Raw genomic sequence first — 19,213 nt, forward strand, 5'->3', positions numbered from 1 at the left:
ATATATATACACACGTACATATGTATGTGTCTGCACACACACACGTATGTGCGTGTGAGAGCGGCTGTGTGGCGGGCGGTTGAATTCTCTGCGCTGCCAGCTGCGCGGCTCGCTGTAGTTTCTCAGTGTATCCGGATTTTGTCGGTGCTGGGCGGTGTGACAAATGTTTCTGTGCAGTTAAGTATAACTTCGGTTTTATTTATTTATTTTTTAAAAGAGAAAGGAGAAACAAAGGAAGGCTCACCTCTGACGAGCTTGGTTTGTTTCCTTTCGGTTAAATAGGGAGAGGTCCCTCGGTATACCCGCCTTGCCTCTCCCTGTGTGCGTGCATCTCATTTACACAGGTGTTTTAAATCACTTGCTGGTAACTTTCAAAAGCGAGGTGCAAACCAAGGTTGCCATTTTGCCAGCAGGACTATGCACAGTATTTGATGCATGGCTTTGAATTATGTGCAGTCAGACACCTGTTACTTAACCCTGCTTATTCGTTCCGATTACTGTTGTCCAGCCTTACTCTTCTTTATTTTAACATCTGAAAGTAGATTTCGAGTTTTCCTTTAAGCTATACTGGTGTCTAGTAGAAACCCAAGAATCTAGCGCTTTAGTGCGATACCTAATGCGTCTTTGTTAGGTAATGCTTTCTCAAAAGGAGATGGCTTTGTAAAGTTGTAGAGTAATCTTTATCTCCCGGGGGGATTTCTGTAACGTTTAAGTGTCCGTGGGGTGCCTCTGGAAGGCAGGCGGTAGGGGCTGCACACTGTCTGAGACCTGTCCAGTACAGCTCTTCAGTAAAGTGTGCATCGTATTTGCTTAATGGCTAAATGATGTTTAGTGTTTTCCAAACTTCACTTGATGTCGTTTTAGTGAATTTTCAGATTAGTAATCTCAGTTAATGTGGCTTGTACAGAAAACATAACATTGCTAGTTCTACCAATGGATGGAGCAGGTTCTGTCATAACACATTTATATTATGTAGTTGATTTRAGCAGTTTAAGCAAGCTGGCAGTGTTACTCGTTTGAGTTCATTTTCTTTAACTTCTGAAAGTGTAATGTATACTATGTTTGCAGGCTTTCTCCAGGTCATGGTTACACAGTGTTGCTATGTACTATAGAATAATTGTCATTGTACAGAGCGGAGCAAATTTATTTTGTACAGAGACAGTTTATAAATACAAATTGGAAACAGATTTATTCCTCTCTCCAACTGATAATTTCAGCAAGTAATTAAAATAAATTGCAGATTTCAGGCATGAGAACTCTCTTCAACAACTGTTAATGCCATTCTACCTTCAAATGTTAGCTTTGATTCATCTTTTGATGATATCACTAAAACTAGGTATTCATATTGAAGTCAAACCTCTGGTGGAAATACAGCTGTGTGCAGCTGTCAAAATAAAATTTTAAGATCTGATTTAATTTCTGGATGTGGATTCGTACTTGGTAGAGTAACAGTGACTTTTATTTTATAGACAGACGCCCACGCACAAGGGCTGTGTTCTGAAACAGAATTTTCTATGTCATGAATTTATGCATAACATACGCTCTCTACTTTTTCTTAGCATGCAGGGAAGAAAGAACCTTGAGGAGAAAGAGATAAAGACCAAGAAGGGGAAAGCAAAGATATCGTACGAGTTTCCATTATTGACAGAGAAAATACCTCATTGTTATATACCAAGCAAAATCATTAGTTGTGTTCTGCTTTCACCTTTTTTAAAATAATGGCCCAGTCTTTTGGCTTGAAACACACTGCTGACTTCTGTTGCAGACTTTGGCCATTTGTTCCAATAATATCTGGCAGTGATGTGAACTTGGAGCTATGCTGTGAGGGCGTCAAATATTTGTTATGGCTTTGTAGGAAGTAATGGCTTTATTTTCACRAGGCTTACCAAGTATTGAAAAGTTGGAGGAGCATAATTTCCATTATTCCTGATATTATTTATTTAGTATTTCCTTTGCACATTAGCTTGTTGGGTTTTGTATTCTACTTGTGTTGCTTTGTGGTTTACTTTCCTTGTGGTAGTTTTAGCGTCTCAATACCTATTCCTGCTTGTTTATAATTTGCAGCAGAACAAGTTTGGAGATGGCTGTTTTAATATTTTGCTTAAAATGGAAATAATTCATCCCCCGGGGAAGGGGAGAAGAAGGGGCAGGGAAATATTTATCAGAATTTTAAAAGTGAGCACAGAAACAGAATTCAGGCATCTTAGGGAAGAGTGGCTAGCTATGAAGATAGATACTTCATTGACTTTTAGGGAAGACTGATTTCCACTGTAGTTTTAATCATCTGTCCCCATTAGATTTGGGGAATTGTTTTAAGTTAATTTAGAAGTGAAATATTCCAATTCATAAAATCACTGGTTGGTTGTTAGTGGAAGCTATTATTAAAGGTTGCACAAAGCATTATTTGCAGAATCGCTTATTAGGAGCCTGGGCTTAGTTCCATTACCTAATAAATAGGTGCATTGTGCCACTTCGAATATTGCAAAATTGCTAGCTTCAGTTCATTTACTTATTTTGAGATCTGTATTACATACTCATGGTTTTGGGAAGACTCTTTGATGTCTGCATAAGTTACACATAGTGGGTATGTTTGTGATCCAGACTGTAAACTTCTCAAAAGTTTTTGATTWTACTGTTTAGGAGGTCTTATTCTTCTGTAACATGCATGTGTAACACTTAACCACATCAAAGTGGCTTAAGTGCATTCATCAAAGGCTCAGATAAATTTTATTCACTGKGATTTTTTGAGAGCAGGCTTTGTGGTGGCCTTTGCTGCTGTAAGAAAAGTGAACGTTGGCTTGACTTCATTATGTGATCCTTGGATGTTGTATACCCAGAGATTGACCCGTTGTGAGTTTGAATGTATAGATGGCACTGCTATAAATATCACAAATACTGTGCTTTGGCRTTAACTAGCCTGTTTTGCTTCTGTTCTCAGCCTGTGAGCACTAAGCTGTGAAAATGTATATTGATATTTCTGGACCATCTCCCTGTGGTAAAGGTTTATGAAGTTTGGTAAATATGGATGAAGAGATTTGTCAAACTGGAAGATGACAGATTCCCAACCTTCTTGTATTTCTTCTTGTATTTCTTTTTTCCTTTTTTTYCCCCTTGTTTCCAGAAGTCATGAAATAGTAAGATCCATATTGCAAAAAGAAATACTGATGTCTGGACAGAGCTACACATTGGGGAAGAATGTCAGGACAGCTCTTTTACAGCTGTCCTCACAGCGCTTATGTCAGGACTTTCTCTAGTTTTCAGGGCATGGCGCTCCCGAGCGGCTTGTGTGACACAGAAATAGATGGTACAGCACTATTGTGGCATCAGRTTCCTTTCCAGCAAACTTCTGGATGATGAGTCGTTGGTCTTGTCCTGTGAAGTTATCGCTGTTCGGGTCTTGGAGGAAAATGAGAACTTGCGTCCCCTCCTTTTGAAGACTTACATCAGATTGTAAGGTAGTGAGGTGCTGTGGGTTTGGCTGTATGAGTTCTCAACTGAGGCAAACACTGCTTCTAATACGATAGCACAACACCTCGCAGTGTGTAGGCATCATCCACTGGATAAAGAACTCAATAAAGTGGCACCTAAAGATCTCATTCTTTTGGGGAGGAGAATGAAGCAGAAAAACCTATCTTCCTTTCCACTGACAGTCCCAGCCCTTAGGCAGGGTGTTATGAAGTCGTACTGGCCTGCTTGGCTTGTTACGAGGCTTTGATGAATGGCATTTGTCAATGATGGTAATACCTGTTCATGTTTGGAGTTCTACGAAGCACCAGCGAGCCTTTCCTGGGGGAGGGAACCTGTTCAGGGGGAGCAGTGCAGGTGTTGCTGAAAGGTTAGATTGCCATAATGTAATGAGTTTGCGCATGAAAAGGGAAAAAAATACAAGGTCTCCAGCTTCCCCTTCTTTTCCATTGCTGGTTATTGGTGTTGAACTCAGTCTTGATTCCGTCCCACTAGCAACTAATGAGGAGTCACAGGACAGCATAGATTACAAAGCCCATGAATGTGGAGGTGAAGCAGGCTTGCTTGCATTCACCTATTTAATGATCAAGTTCAAGGAAGTTAGATGAATCTGTWATCTGACTTTTTGCAGCTGCTGCATGCTGTCTGATAGAAGATTTACTCTGTAGCAAAAAGTGCCCTGCTTTTCCATTTCTCATCTTTTCTCCTACTTGTTACAAAAAGAGATGATTGGAAATTGAATTCAGAGGTGATTGGCATCTGTCATACTTTTAAAGATACCGCCTTTTTTCCAATTTTATAGGGAAGCTATTCCCTTACTATCAAATGCATAGGCCCTGGACACAGACAACTTAGGGTCACTTGCTTGGTCTTTTCTCAAAATAAGAGCTTATTTCTTTATCCAGGAACTTGTAGCTCGGAGCTTTAGGCAACAAAGATGTGGCAGTCTGCTTGGACTGTGATCTACTATATAATGTATTTGTGCAGCTCCTGAAACTAGTATTGCTGAAACAACCAGCACCTGCAACTCTGCTCTCTCATTTCTGAAAAAAATTGACTCGATTCAACAGACTTTAGGACTCTCAACTTGTAACTGTCTTTGTGAGCTAGCCTTACAGTTGGCCAATTTTAGAAGACTGAGAAGATGTGCAAAGGTGTAGGTGTTAGGATCAAAGTGATTGCTGTGTTTAGATTGAATACTCTACGTATTTCTTTTCCAGATGTTGTATTGATAGATCATTTACTTCTATGAGATATTTTAATCCAGGCGTTTAGTGCTTATATTCTATTGTTTTCGTGTACAATGCTGTATGAAAGTAGGAATATGTAAAGAATAAAAACCAGATATAATCCAGCTATGAAAGAGTTAGGTAAAAAGCATTTATTGCTGTGGTTGGTCTGGCAATATGCTGTCTGAGAGAGAATATATATTCAATGTAAGCAATGTTTGTGTGTAAAGAGGAAAAAAACAGTATGAAATAGGTATTAAAGAACAGACTGTTTAATCTTAAAGTTGCAGACAGGTTTCCTTTTCTAACAATTTCTATATTCAACTTAAGCCCACATGCACGTACATTCCTGCAGACTGGAAGCAATCAGTCAGGATGTTAGTGACTAATAAAGGGGACAAAAGAGAGAGAGCTCTTGAAAGGTTAATAAGAAGCATCTCTTGGATTCCAGTGATCTAGAGTTTCCATGATCCTGCGAACAATGTGATGTTGTGGAAAATAACAAGCAATAAGGGAGGTCTGTAAGATACAAGCTGTGGTTTTGAACAAGATAGGTTGGAAGGGAGCTTGTCATGACAAAGTGGCAATTTTCCCACCTTGATCTTTTAGGGGCTTTCATTCCAAAACTCTGCAACAATTTCTGTTCCCATTCTTCTCCTCCATGAACATTTTTCTCTACTATGCCTGAAACTGCAGTCTCGCTCACATTTGCTTTTTGTTTTTCCTTGCTAATCTTGCAAAGATGTTCGTTACTCATGTTGCTGTGCATGCTGTACCTCCTTCATGTGCAGGTCTTCCCTACTGCACTCTTAGCTTTGAATCTGCTCTGTGTCCAGGGTGCTTGCCCCTTTCACTGCCTTTGGATGTCTGCTGCAGCTACTAGTACGAAACACAAGTAGGAAAGGAGTTGATAGCTATTTTAAGAGCTTATTTCTCTCTTGAAATACACAAAATAGAATAAAAATTATTTTAAAAAAAATAAGAGCAGTTTTGAATATCTTTTTTTGTGGATATAGGCAAGGTAAGGACATGTTGCTCCAATTCATACAGACTTCCTGTCAGAGTGAGTGGAAATGGAGGATGAATGCTTATTGGAAGTATGAAGTTGAGATGTGGAGTGGTTACTCTCGCTAAAATAACCAAATGGAATTAGTATCCCTTTCCTAGGAGGGCTCTGATCAGGGAAGATAGTGTTTTTTAAGGAGGCATGGAGACAGGGTGAGACGCTGATATGAATTTGTTTGCAGAGATGACAGTGAAGCACAATTCTGTTAAAAGAGAGATTATATGTCTCTGCCTTATGATGAAAGGGACTATGTGTTGCTCCCAGACCTTGACTGCAAGGCAGAAGGTGGCTCTTGGACCATTAAAATTTTTTTCTTTTTCAGATACAGCTCTTGAAGATTGGTGCAGATTAAATATGATCTCTGCTGGATGCAGAGAACTGTACTCCATGTCTGACATCAGCAAAGAATAGATTGAGTAATTATTTCTTTCTGGTCTTATGGCCTGTGTTACTTGTGCACTACTTCCCTAACAAAATATGTTTAGGAATAGTTGTCATACATTAAATGACAAGGGAAGATGAAATGTGATTGCAGGTATATCAGAGCAGCTAGCAAATTAGGTGCTGCAGTCTGGCATAAGAGCTGATAGTTGCAGCTAACGTAATTGCTTTGGCTTTACAGCTCATTTTGTAATTTTCCCATTAGAAATCTCCTGTATCTGTGTGCACTTGCAGGTGCAGGGGAGCTCCTGGAAATCCCCCTTGGTGTGCCTGTCATAGGTGGTTAGATAACCTAACAGGGTGCCATTATCTGCTCAGATTGCTGAATTCCTATGCTGAAGCTGGAAGTGGAGGGTCTCTCTGCTGGGGTAGGAGGGAGGCGAGGGACTTGGAGGGAGCAGTCTGTCTGGAGAGAACTTTTGGCTGCTGCTGGTCATCCTGGGGAGCTGGTAGGGCCGTATCCTTCCTAGTACAACAGCTGTAGCTGGAAGATTGTGGAAGGCTCTGCAGTTGCTCTGAAGCTACAAAAAGTAGCCACCTCCATACAATTGTATTTAACCTGTAGAGGGTCCATTCATGCTCTCTAACTGAACTGATACAGCAGATTGTTGCCAAATCCTTCGAATTTGGCAGTATCTAGCAGAGTCTGACTTTTTGCTGATGCTCTGTTCTTCAGCTCTGAAATGTACAGTGGCTTGTTTGGACCCCTGACTATCACTGGCACCCGAGAAGTAACTTCTGAGAAGACCTTGGCCCAGGACAGAACAAAATGGACATGATTTTTCAGATGAGTTAGTTATGCTTTCTCTGCGTGTGGATACTGTCAGCATAATTTTACTAAACTCCAGCAGTCCCTCATCTACTTGATTTTATCTTAAAGCATTATGAAAGTTTGGTCCTGACTGCTTGTGCCCCTTTCCTCTCCCCCCCAACACCTGAAAGTCTACTGGGATCTGCACATATGCCTAGCGCAGCCAACGGCTGATAAAATGGTCTCCTTTGAGATATCCTGATGAGAGCATAAGGYTGACTTGGAAAAGTCGTGTAAAAATAGTTTGTAACTGTATACCATTTTGTGTGCATCTCTTTATACAAGGAAATACCTTACAGTTAAATTGGTCATTGTTTCACATAGCAGAAGAAGTATTTGTACTTTTGAAGCTTTTATGGGAGTCATTGCCATCCTTCCCTTGTTGAATTAATGAAGACTAACACCTTGGAAGAAACATATGGTACTTAACTCTTTTTGAGGCAAGTTCAATTAAAAAGTGAATGTACTGGTGATGACCATGATAACCTGTATTGGTACTTTTTGTGTTTGAATGCATGGATTACATATATAGAAATTAGCACSCAAAATATCTCTTTTGAAAACTTAGCTGTTAATTACATTTACATTGGAAACAGAGAGACAGCTGATGATCACTAGGCTCTCTTGAGTGAGCTGGTGTTAAAGATGAATAGATGTTTGGATGGATAGGAAGAGGAAACAGCAATGTCAGAAAGGTATGACAGTCATCTGCATTTTCCTTCTATCGCTCTAGATAGTTGTGTGATTGTTACTGTGGAGAAGTGTTCAGTGTTGCTGCTCCAACTGCATGTTTTTTGTTCGGTTGATATGGAAGACACAAATCTTAATTGTTGTTAGTCTAATCAAGTTCATTTAAAATTCTTATTAATAAAGTCTGCACTGAGAAATTGTGGTCCCTAAAAGTAGCTTTCAGCTGGTTTGTGTTTATAGGAACCACAGTTCACTTCTTAGACCTTTATCCAGTAGTCTAAACCATGTATAAAAATGCAGTCTCTATTACTCTGCTGCATTTTCATTTTCAGTGCTTATCCTTTCAATGAGTTGCAGACTCAGGAAAGAAAATGTTATGTTGTTTGTTGGAACAGTGACAGTCCACCAGTTCATTTCCTCTGTCTTCTTTTTGAGAAAGGTAGATAAATGGTGCTCTCAGTTTTGTGCAGATCCCTGTGTGTTGGAAACTTAACAGCTTTTCTATGGTGAGCTAAAAGTCTTGTGTAGTGAACATGCATTTCCAAGTATGGGGAAACAAAAAATAAGTATTTGCAGTAATTCTTTGCTATATGAACAAATATATTTGTTTTGTAAATTCCTCTTGTATTTTAAAACACATTTGAGGTGAAAGCAGCTATGAGTTGGCATGAAGCAGACTTTTTTAAAAAAAAGGGGAGCTTTGTTGCTGGGAGCATCTTTGTTTTAATGATCTTTGTAACACTTAAATTTTCGAAACTAAGATGAATCTGTCCAGAAATGCATGCTGTAATTTATGCATCTTAGATTTAGTTATGCCCAATTAAATCGGCAGTGCTCTGAAACATTCGGTGATCTCATCTAACTTTCACTTCTAAATTATCATGGAAAGACTTTGCTCACTTTAATTCAGTATAATCACTTCCCCTCTCCACAGTAGAACATCTAAAGGTGAATATTATGAAAGCAAAGATATATCAGACTTCTCAGGTGTGGGCTTATGTTAAAAACATCTACTGAATTGATCTGAAATTATGTAGAAAGAAAGGCAGAAAGTTCTTCAGGTAATTTTGAATCATCAAATGATTGATATGTTGAGTAGTTTTCCACGATCAAGGTGCTAAGCAAAGTGGAGATTACTTTAAGGTGTTTGAAAACTGGAAAACAGCTTTTGAAGTGCAAAAAAGCAGAGAGATTTACACTGTTGGGTTGAATGTTGCATTATATAGTTTTTAAGAAGTTGATTCTGTCCCCTAGTGTAGTATATATACAATATGTGTGTGTATATATATAGTATTACGTGTGTGTGTGTGTATACACACACACACACACACACACACATAGTGCATTCTTTATGAATTTTCAGGTAATTTTTTTATTTACTCCTTTTTTATTTTTCCTAATGGAATCGTTTTCTTAAGAAAACGCAATGTTAATATAGCAAAACCCAACAGAAATTTTCCAGTCACATAAAATTACAATGGCATTTTTGTAGGCTTAGTTTTTGGGTTATTTCGTTTTTCCATTCTTTTAATAAAGGCTGATATCCAAAAGAATAGCTTTACCTTTTAGCATCGTTTAAACATAAATACCCTAAGGGCTGCCTGAGTAATTAGAATATTTTAACCAGAAGTTGGATTATCAATGTGTTGGTTCATATACTTCATCTGAAAGCTCTGTAAAAAGTGTGCCTTCAAAGTGTTAGAAGCAGCAATTATCAGAAAAAGATGTCAGTTTTGTTAAGAGATATCAAATTTTATACCTAAAAGATAAAATTATAGACCTTTGGTATTTGTAATGAGTAATTCAAATAATGATGGCTTTTCTGGTGATGCTTCTTAATTTCATAATCTATAAATATGGCTTCCCTCAATAGCTGTGAAGCTAACTGATCATTTGAATAAAAAATGGGTGCTTCTGCATACATGAAGTAAAAAATAAATTTCAGACTGTCATTTTATTTTTGCAAAAGTTGAAGAAATGAAATCTCGATTAATTTTAAATCATATAAAGTAAATCTTTTAAAGGTGACTGAAAGTGGACAAATCCGTTTTTTTCTTTAAATCTCTTTACAATATCATTGCTTTTAAATCCCCCCCCCCAAAAAAAAAAAAAGAAAGTTGTATTAAAACCTTCGGCAGGGCATGGTTTGCTTAGGCAAGTATTCTGAAGTCCTGCAGGTAAGGTTCTGAAGGTAAATAGTACATTTTTTCATGAATAAAATAAAATTTTAACAATAGAAGTTGGCGCTTCATGTTCAGCGATATCTGCTGGTAAATTGTGGCGTTTTTGTTGTAACCATGTAATCTAAGTCAATCTGAGCCTCAGGTGTTCAACTTTAAATGACTTTGTGCATTACCTAAGAAGTCTTTCAGAAGGATGTGCCTCTTTATCTATTGTCTTCTATTGTAGTCCCACTATGGTTGGGTTTCTGCATCTGAAATTTTTTCAAATAAGGTTTGTATACTGTGCACTTACTGGTTTATTTTTTTCTCAACCCACCCTCTCCCTTCTTTTTTTTTTTTTTAAAAAGAGGTACTGGAGATGTGATTTGATTCAATCTCAGTGCAGCTCATTCTGAGCTAAGCCCCTGAGATTAGGATCGGTGAGATGATGTTCTCCAAAAAAACTAATGAGAAGCAGGGAACGTACATCTCAGCGTTTTTCTCTATTACTGCTTTTGTCCCCGATTGGGCTTGACGTGGGTAAATGGCTCTATAAGCAATGTCTAACTCTGTGCTGCTGGCATCATTGCTGTCTCAGTCAGGCCATGTTTTGGCCTTGTGAAGGTTTGAACAAACCACTTAATTTTCTCCCACTTTGTGGCTTCCCATCTTTAGAAGGAGACTAAAAACACTGCTGCCTTGCTGGGTATTAGTGAAGCTTAGGTAACACTTGTCTGCAAARTGCTTCGAGTGCTGTTATAGCATATTATTTTTTTTTGTATCACTCACTGCTTCTAAAAAGTTGGCAGCTGTTTAACAACACTCAGCAGCAAAGCTAAAGACAGAGTGAAAAAAAGGTATTTTATTTGTTGGATAATTAAATAGCTTCTATTTTTTTCTATCTTTAAATTAGACCTGACAAAAGATAAACAGGCTCTGAAAAGTGTCACAGTGTATGTAATATTCAGAAGTAGTGGTTATATTCCTACACCTCTTTGAAGGGCAGCACCACCCCGACAGAGCTCCCTGACACCCAGACTGGGGTGAAGTCAGGAATTACTAGGAGAATCACACCATCTATGAGGAATAAAACTGACTGAGCAKAGTTACTGTGTGTAGTAACATCTATCTTGCTTAGAAAACATAGCCTTGTGTAATACTGGTAGTATAGGAGCCCAACTTGAAAACTTCTCTGCTGTTTGATACTGGTTTAATAGTTCCACAGTCTAGCCTCTTTGCCATTTCTTTTGGACATTGGCTGATCTAGCTGTATTGCGAACATTTTTTTTTCTTTTTCTTTTCTTTTTTTTTTTTTTTCTGAACAGAGGCTTGTATCTGTGATGACAGTTGCTGTGGGTTAAATACAGTGTGGCACCCCTGACCCCAGCATTCTGATTATGATAGTTTTCCAATACCTGTGTTATCTTTCTGTCACGATAATACCTGAAATGAGGGCTTACAGTATTGTGAGTGAGGAGATACACAGCAGCTTTCTGCAGCACACGGAAGAATGTGCATGCTTCCAACTTCCAACTAAAGTATCAGCTGAAGTAATACAAATATCAGAATTCAGGAMCATTAGATAGGTTTGGGATGATCCCTTAAGGATTCTTTCTCCATGCCCTAAATTGTAAGGTTTCTGGGGCAGGGACTATCTTTGTATTATTTATTTTATGGCATTTATTGCAATGCGGCCCTTATCTCTTTTTTTTTTTTTTTTTTTTTCCCCTGATTGGTGACCATTCACTGCTACCTCAAATAAGATAATACACTGCAGTACAGAATATATGTGCCACTATTTTATATAAATTAAAAAGGAATGACATCTGTACTGTTCAGTTCAACATACTGAAGTGTCTGAAAGTATAAAGCAGCTTTCAGAATGAATAGGACAATTTGGTATCTTTTTATATTCCAACTCTTGAGGCCTTTTTCTTAAGTATGATGAGAGGGCTTACAGAAGTCCGCAGTGTGTATGTTAGCAAAATGCATTTTGCTAACATACTTCTTGATCTTGAGTTGCAAATTAGGAGGTAGTAAATCAGGGGCATGAACGTACTGTATCAGGGCAGACTCCCAGGAATACTGCTGAATGTACCGAATAAGGCATTGCTCATGCTACTTAAGCAGATGTGTCATGTAGTATTAGAGACCATTGTCTCTAATACCTTTGTTATGGAACAGATCCTGTTTGATTTATAGCCCAGCAGTAGGAAAGTTCCGTTCTTTTCAGTTTTAGAAGTATAAACTGATGCAGGATATTTATCAAGCAGATTTTTTTCATAGAGTCTTTATGACACCAATCTTCCAGCAAAAATGTAAATATGCTGCTTAGTATTATTTCTAGCTATGAGGATTCCCTGTGTAAACCCTTAAGTCAGAGCTTAACTCATGAGCTGCTTTTTTTTTTTTTTTTTTTTTTTTTTTTTGGCAGCTGTATGGATATAGTCTGAATCAGCAAAACTTACTTAAAGGGACATTGTCAAGTCAAAAACCTTTTCTTTTTTTCTCTCCTCTGTTTTCCTCCAAACAATGAACTGAAGCAGCTGCATGCATCAGAGCTGCCACTGAACTCCCCTATGAATTTTACAACCCATTTCTCTAGGTTCTGTCATTTCTATATCTTCCCTCTTCCTTTTAGCTCTGTGGAAGGCAACAGAAAACAAACCATGAACAATTTCAGTTGCATAGTTGGATAAGAAAAGCAACAGGAGAGACTGGGACAAAATACAATGAACTATACAAAGCATATGTCTAGAAAAATGATTCAACTGTGCTAAAAATTATTTGATATTTCACATTCTTAGGGCACTTAGAGATCTAATAAGAGTTCTGGAATCCTTTTTAGATGTTGTACATTGGTATTAAAAAAGATCCCGAAGAATTTATATAATCAGTATAGGATGATTTTACAACTGAATACAATTTTTGTCATACAGGTGAGAGAATATAAGTGAACATAAGTAAAACAATTCTAATTACACATGGTAAAAGTCAGGCTAAAAACTCAAGCTGCATGTTTTAATAATTTTCAAACAAGTGGGACTTTGAAGTTGCTGGTATCCCTTTTAAGCGTAAATCTTRACGATGGACATCCCGTATAGGTTTAACACAGGTTGGTAATGGCTACCATCACAAAAGATTTGTTTCAATAAAGCCTGCAGCATCAGACCCAGGATGTTTGCACAGTGATGCTCTGTAAGCCTTTTTTTTTTGCAGATGTGTAATGCTCTAATCTGTTTAGTGGGCAAATAAAAGTTAAACTATGTCTTGCACTCTTTTTGGGGAGAAGTTAGCAGATAGGAAATCTGGCAAGCCATATCAGATTTTACCCCAGTGCCCCAAAAATGTGGCATTGTACTTACAGTTTAATGCTTTAACTTGTTATCAAAACATTATTGCAGTGGTCCTTTTTGAGTGGATTTCAACTGCTATCCAGCATCTGGAGAAGTGTATTTACTTTATTGCATTGAAATACCATGCTATTTCTGTCACAATAATGCCACTTTCAGCTAACTCGTTGCTGCTGGTTTCAGTGACAGCAATCAAAATTGTTTTGAAATGTATCTCATTATAATAATGAACTTTTTTCCTCTTATATATTACCAATAAAAACTAAGTTTGTTTTATATTTTGAACTGGGTATATGTTCTATGTGGGTAGAAGTAAAATAAATGTGTGTTTAAGCCAGTTATAATCTACTTGTTCTAACAAAATCTACAGATCTACAAGGAAAACTGCTGGCATTTAGGCCTTGTAATGCATTATAAAGAGACTACAAGTCAGAGACTCTTATGGAATTAAAATAGATTGGAGAGCGGTGTAAGAAAGGGAAAGATAAAGAGATAGTTGTGTGAAATTACATGTCTATGTCCTGTGGTTTGCCATCCTCTGTTTTTATTGATATCTGGTTGAGTAAACTTTCCAATGCTGCCTCCTTGAACTTGTAGCAAAGCAGTTTTGTTGTGGTATAACATCTGCTAGCATAAAAATTGTTGTAAATATAGTGCTGCATCTTCACTCTGCAGTCTCGTAAGAAAAAAGAAAGATGATGAAATGGAGTGTTCCCTAGAAGCACAGATTCATTTAGTAATTAATGTCTTGTGAAATAGTAAAAAAACGAGTAAAATTTAATGTCTGCCATGGAAAGGGATAGTGTGAAAAAGCTGAATGCCTTATTTGACACATTTGAAAGTGTTTGCTATCATGAAACTATCCTGTAGGACCATACCTACTGTGATCAGCTGTTTACTTCCCAATGTATTATGGGACAAAAAGATTTAGATAAAACAATTGTGTGCCCGTTCAGTGTTGCTTTGCACCGTGTAGTGTGTCTTTTGTTATAACTGATATGTAATAGTTTCAATAAATATTCAAAGAGAAAAATAATGCAGCATAGTTTCTTTCTCTTGCTGTTATAGAAGTTTGGGATAATAAAAGCACAGATTGGAACATGCTATGTTGGGGTTGCTTGTCTATGTTTAAAAAATGAACAGTAAGACATGAACTACTGGTTTCTGAAAAGGGGGGCAACTCCCCAAAAGAGCGCCTGAGCTACAGTGGAAGGGTTTCTGTGATCATGCTGAGCTTTCCCTGGAGAATCCCTTAGACTATTGCATTTTATTTTAATGATTTCATTAAAATAAAATGCAGCAGCTGGTGGCTTGCAGCTTAAAAGGAGTATCTGTCCTCTTTCCATCTTCTCGTCCGCTGCACATTCCCTGATACCTACGTTGGTTGCTCAGGCTGTGTGTTGGATGCTGGAATTGCCCCTTCTTAACTGTTTAGTTTGCATGTAGTAAGAAAAACCTTAACTGTACTCTTAGCAGAACACGTTTGCTTTAATGAAAATTACTGATTTCATTGGCCAAAGCAGAATTAGAGCATTTACAMCTAACTGAGCTGGATTCTTAGTAATGCTATACCTGAGGTCTTCAGTTACTATTTTCATCTGCAGTGAGTAATTTCATAGTTGAAATCTTCCTCGATTGCAGCAGGGTAACTTTGGTTACAAAAAGTTACTGCAGGTGCTTGTAAAAATACTTTAAAATCCTGGAAAACCTAATACCCACCTAAAATATAAGTAAAAGTACCTGCAGATACTTCAGGATAGTATAATCCTGTAGTTGTTAGGTCTCAAGACAGAAGATCTGTCATTATAATTCCTTTTCTTAGAAGGATGTCTTTCCAGACATTGTACTAAAATTTTTGAGAGTGGAATTGCAGATTGTGTTTCTTAGGCCTATTATATTTGCATACTGATATGAATTTGTGGTATCTCAGTTTTGTTTATGTTGTACAAATACTGCTGTTGTTTATTGCCTGACTTAAATTACTCAGTTTTATCAGATAAATATAATGTATTCACTGTAGGAAGGAAGTCTGAAAGACTTATTTATTTATTTACAAAGAGATAATTTTGTTGGGTGTACCTAACTATTACTAAGCAATATGCTTTTCATAATTTGAAACCTGGGGATTATATTTTATTTGGAATCCCTGTGGGAATAGCCTGCCTGTTTCAGGAATTCAGTCAGCTGAATCTTGCTCAGCAGAGATCAAAAAGTAGATTTGCTTTTCAGATTAGCTGTATGGCTCCTTATCCTGAGTTGAGAAGTTTCTTGACTCGTGAATGTGCATGGCTAAGGTCAGATGTAGGACTAGTAGTTAGTGTGTGTTATGTATGATACTAGTGGTAGGATGTGTACTTTTTTTTTAGTTAATAAGTTTCTAACTAAACTCCGTTAACCTAAATGCAGTTGTGCTTAATATGCCATGTATGTGGTTTATGAATGTGTTTTCAATCATACTATTCCTTTGATATAGACAAATGAAATGTAGTTTTTTGGTTGCCTCTGGAGTTACTGAAGAATAGCTCTGTATTTAGCTGCTTCTTTTGTCTGTTTCTGTGAATCAACCATCCAGTTTTTGCTTCCTTGGAAATAAAAAGCCTTATGCTCTGCAGTCAGTACTGTTCAGGTCAGCATCAATGAAGAAAAGGTGGAGAGTTTTCTGATTACTGAAGAGGCTGCTGAGCTTCTGGATTAATATGTGAAATGTTCCAGGAAGATATGCCAGAGGCTCAGATTATGTAATGCTTTGAACAGGAAGCCACTGAGTTGTGTGTAGAGTGTGTCACCAACAACAGACTGATGTCCCTGGCAAGGCTCCACTCCAGGAAGGAGCTGAGGTTTTTCAAAGGTTTCAGATGAGAATGAGCAATTCGGCAGCGTGGCCTCTGCTAGAACAGTCTGCCTCGTTGAACGCAGGACCTGGCAGCGTGCAGCCTTGCTGCCTGCTTTTAGGAGGCAGGGTGCTGATATAACATTGATTTGGTAAGTGTGGTTTCCTGCCCATGAGTGTGTACCAGCTGGCACCATCTTATCGAAGAGCTAGTGTTACAGCGATTTTTGCTTTCTCTCTCTCGCTTTCTCTCTCTCGCTTTCTCTCTCTCGCTTGTGCTCTCCTTCTCTTCTGAAAAAGAATACAAAGAAAGAAAAGACCTTTTTAGAAATTTCACATGTGCAGGTTGCTGTACAGTGAGTTTAGGTCTAACTAACAACTAAAAAGCAGATAAACTATAGTTGATGCTCTTTTCTGGCACAAAATGAGTGAAAGTTCGGTGAGTAATGACTGCTTCAGAATAGGATATGTTCATGGACTAAAATAATCATTATGAGTGAATTAAGATACTAATGGTCTTGTCTTCCAAATCAGGTGCTCGTACGCCAGAATCAGGCAAGAGGTCCTTATCAGAATTTTGAAGTATCATCTCCCAGTGGGTAACTCAAGCAAGTGCTCTTCATTCCTAACCAAGTGTCATTAGTTACAAAACAGAGTTGCAGGCTTTTAGGAATGTGTTTCTGTCAGGTCATTCTTTCTGATGATTTCGGAGAGTGACRGGTGAAGAGAAACCCTTGCGTTCTGGATCAGTGTCAAATCACATCTTGTTTTCCGTTAAGGAAAAAAAGTAGTCAAAGGTTTTGAATCTATTGACAAATCCAGCATCTTAATGAAGGTTATCCATCCTGTTGAGGAATCATCACGATTTATCTGAGGACTTTGAAAACTTCACTTCTCTCCTTGCAGGTTTTGTTTCTCCTTTCAGGATTTTGTAAGTTGTGAGAAAACATGAGAAAGAGAAACAATTTGGCAGAACTATGTTGTGTGTTTAAGGTGATAGCATAGTTTAGGTCACTTGTCAAGAAATACACGTTTATGAACTTCTGTTGTGAAAGGTAAGATGCAAGACCTTTGTCTCTTGGTATTCATTGCACTTTGGTAGAAGGATTTAAAATTGCATTTGCTGTCCACGGCATGAAACAGAGGATGTATGTGATTTCAGCGTCTGAACTCTGATGTAACCTGTTTTCAGTGGGATTTTGAGGACAGTTTTTGTGTTGCTTCATTGTCTTAGTGCCAGACAATACCACAAAATTCCATGTAAATATTAGGAATATTTTATGAGTACAACAATACGAGGAATATGTCCTATCACTGAACATGTGCCATCAGAGCAAGACATGACAGACTTATTCAGTCTCTCTCATCTTTCCAGTAGGAAATCATTAAGTATAATCACCATGTCTTCTGAAACCTGGGGGCAAAACAAACGTTTTTCTCAACAGTTCACTTTCAGCTCRTATTTCACATGTATGACTCAGCTGGTGAGTGCAGCAGATCTCTGCAGTGTAAAGTAGGAGCTGCTCTTTGTTCAGGCTGAAAGCTGGTTTGAATACTCAGCCTTTTCTTGAATTTGGCATATACTGATGGAATTGCTTGGCTCCTATTCTCTACCAGCAATTCTGATTCTGGTGTGATTTTGTTAGTGTTTTTTTTTTTTTTTTAGCCTTAGCAATTCCCTAGTGACACAAAACCATATTTTTACATTCACAGTGATAGCTGATTGGCCAGTTTGCTGTTCTGTTATGAATGTGCTTACTTTACTTTTGAAGAACTCTGTTGAGAAGACTGAAGGTTGTCTATCATCATATCACCTTGTGTTCTTTCTAGATTCTGCGACACTGCCATAACATTCACTTTTGATGCTGACTGATAGTGAGAACCGTAAAATCCCTTTTTTTGCTTGCTCAGCTGTTACTGGTAGACGACTGTTAAATAATACTGAGACATTTTTCCTCACAGGATTTTGTTTCAATATAACCTTTTTTGATAGATTGGCAAGCATAAAATATACAAGGATGCTTTCCATTAGGAAAGGAGGAAGTGAAACAACAGCAATTTTAATAGCACTCTCACAATACAAAGAATTGGCTAATTAGTTCATGGGGTGGGAGGTATTATGTGTACTACCTGATTGTCATTTGTGCTAGACAGAATAAAGAACTGAGTTGCTGAAGCTGGTAGATATTAAGTATATTTAGAAATGTTTGTCGAGAATGGAAAATAGTTTACTGTTGATGTTTTTCTTAGCTAGTGTTCACAGATCCTTAGCAGTTATCTGTGAATCCCCAGGAGTCTGCAGACCCCAATGTGAAAACTTGATTGAAAGCCAACTTGTGATGTCCCGGTTAGAAGAAAGACTAGTGATATTATTTGTGGTGGCCAATGATGGATACTGGATCCTTCAGGATTTGGTATTCCCCGTTACATGGTAAGGCAGGCTATGGCAGCTTATTGGGCATTTATCAAACCTCACATCTGTGGTCTGAAGGGTTGTTGTTACTTGCTTTCATTAATGAGGAACCATGAGCAGCAAGAGACAAAGATCAGAAAGGTTCTGCTAATTTTCAGAGAATAATCTGAATGCCTAAAATCTGACTTGTGAGTGTGAATACCAGATTAGGTGTTTATATATAGCCCATTTTAGAAGTTTAAGTGTTTAACTTCTATTGAGTTCAACTTGCGGAACAGTGTTCAGCAGTTTTGCCATTGAGATCCTGTGGTATCTATCTGGCCATGGGCTTGGGAGGTAAGGATTATACAATCAATGATCCTTTATAAAAAGTAAGTGTCAAGGTTTTTAAGACCAACTTATTTACCTGTTTGTTTGTTTGTTTTTTCCTTGGGACAGGAGAGAAATTAAAGCTCTGGGGTTTTATTATTTTAGCCATTACAACCCACTATGGAACAAACTTGAGGCTGCAGCTGCAGGCTGTTTACCCGTCCGTAGTTAGGTTACTGAGAATTAAGAAATGCTCTGCATTGCTACCATGTAACTGAAACTTGACTCTGGCTCTAAGTGTTTCTCTCAAAGAATTTACAGTCTCACTAAAAGGGCCATTGGAGATTTTAATGCAAACAAGCTTCTGAAGAAGTACTTAACTAGAGAAAAAAAAAGATTTTTGATATTTGCATAACTAAAGAGAAACTGTTTTTTTCCATTAAA

The 19,213-nt window shown here is 37.8% G+C and overlaps 1 protein-coding gene across 5 annotated transcripts in view; it reads left to right on the forward strand.

The window, feature by feature from the left end:
• Positions 1 to 62: 62 nt before the first annotated feature.
• The window catches only part of PLCB4 (phospholipase C beta 4), a 222,800-nt gene continuing 203,649 nt past the window's right edge, over positions 63 to 19,213 (forward strand). For all 5 annotated transcript variants that reach the window (XM_085299169.1, XM_085299172.1, XM_085299171.1 and 2 more), the window contains exon 1: positions 63 to 176. The gene's annotated coding sequence lies outside the window, so the exon portion shown is untranslated. The remainder of the gene's footprint in view (positions 177 to 19,213) is intronic.

The sequence above is a fragment of the Rhea americana genome, unplaced genomic scaffold, assembly GCF_003343005.1.
Source record: "Rhea americana isolate MKP2758 unplaced genomic scaffold, rheAme1 scaffold_146, whole genome shotgun sequence".
NCBI lineage: Eukaryota > Metazoa > Chordata > Aves > Rheiformes > Rheidae > Rhea > Rhea americana.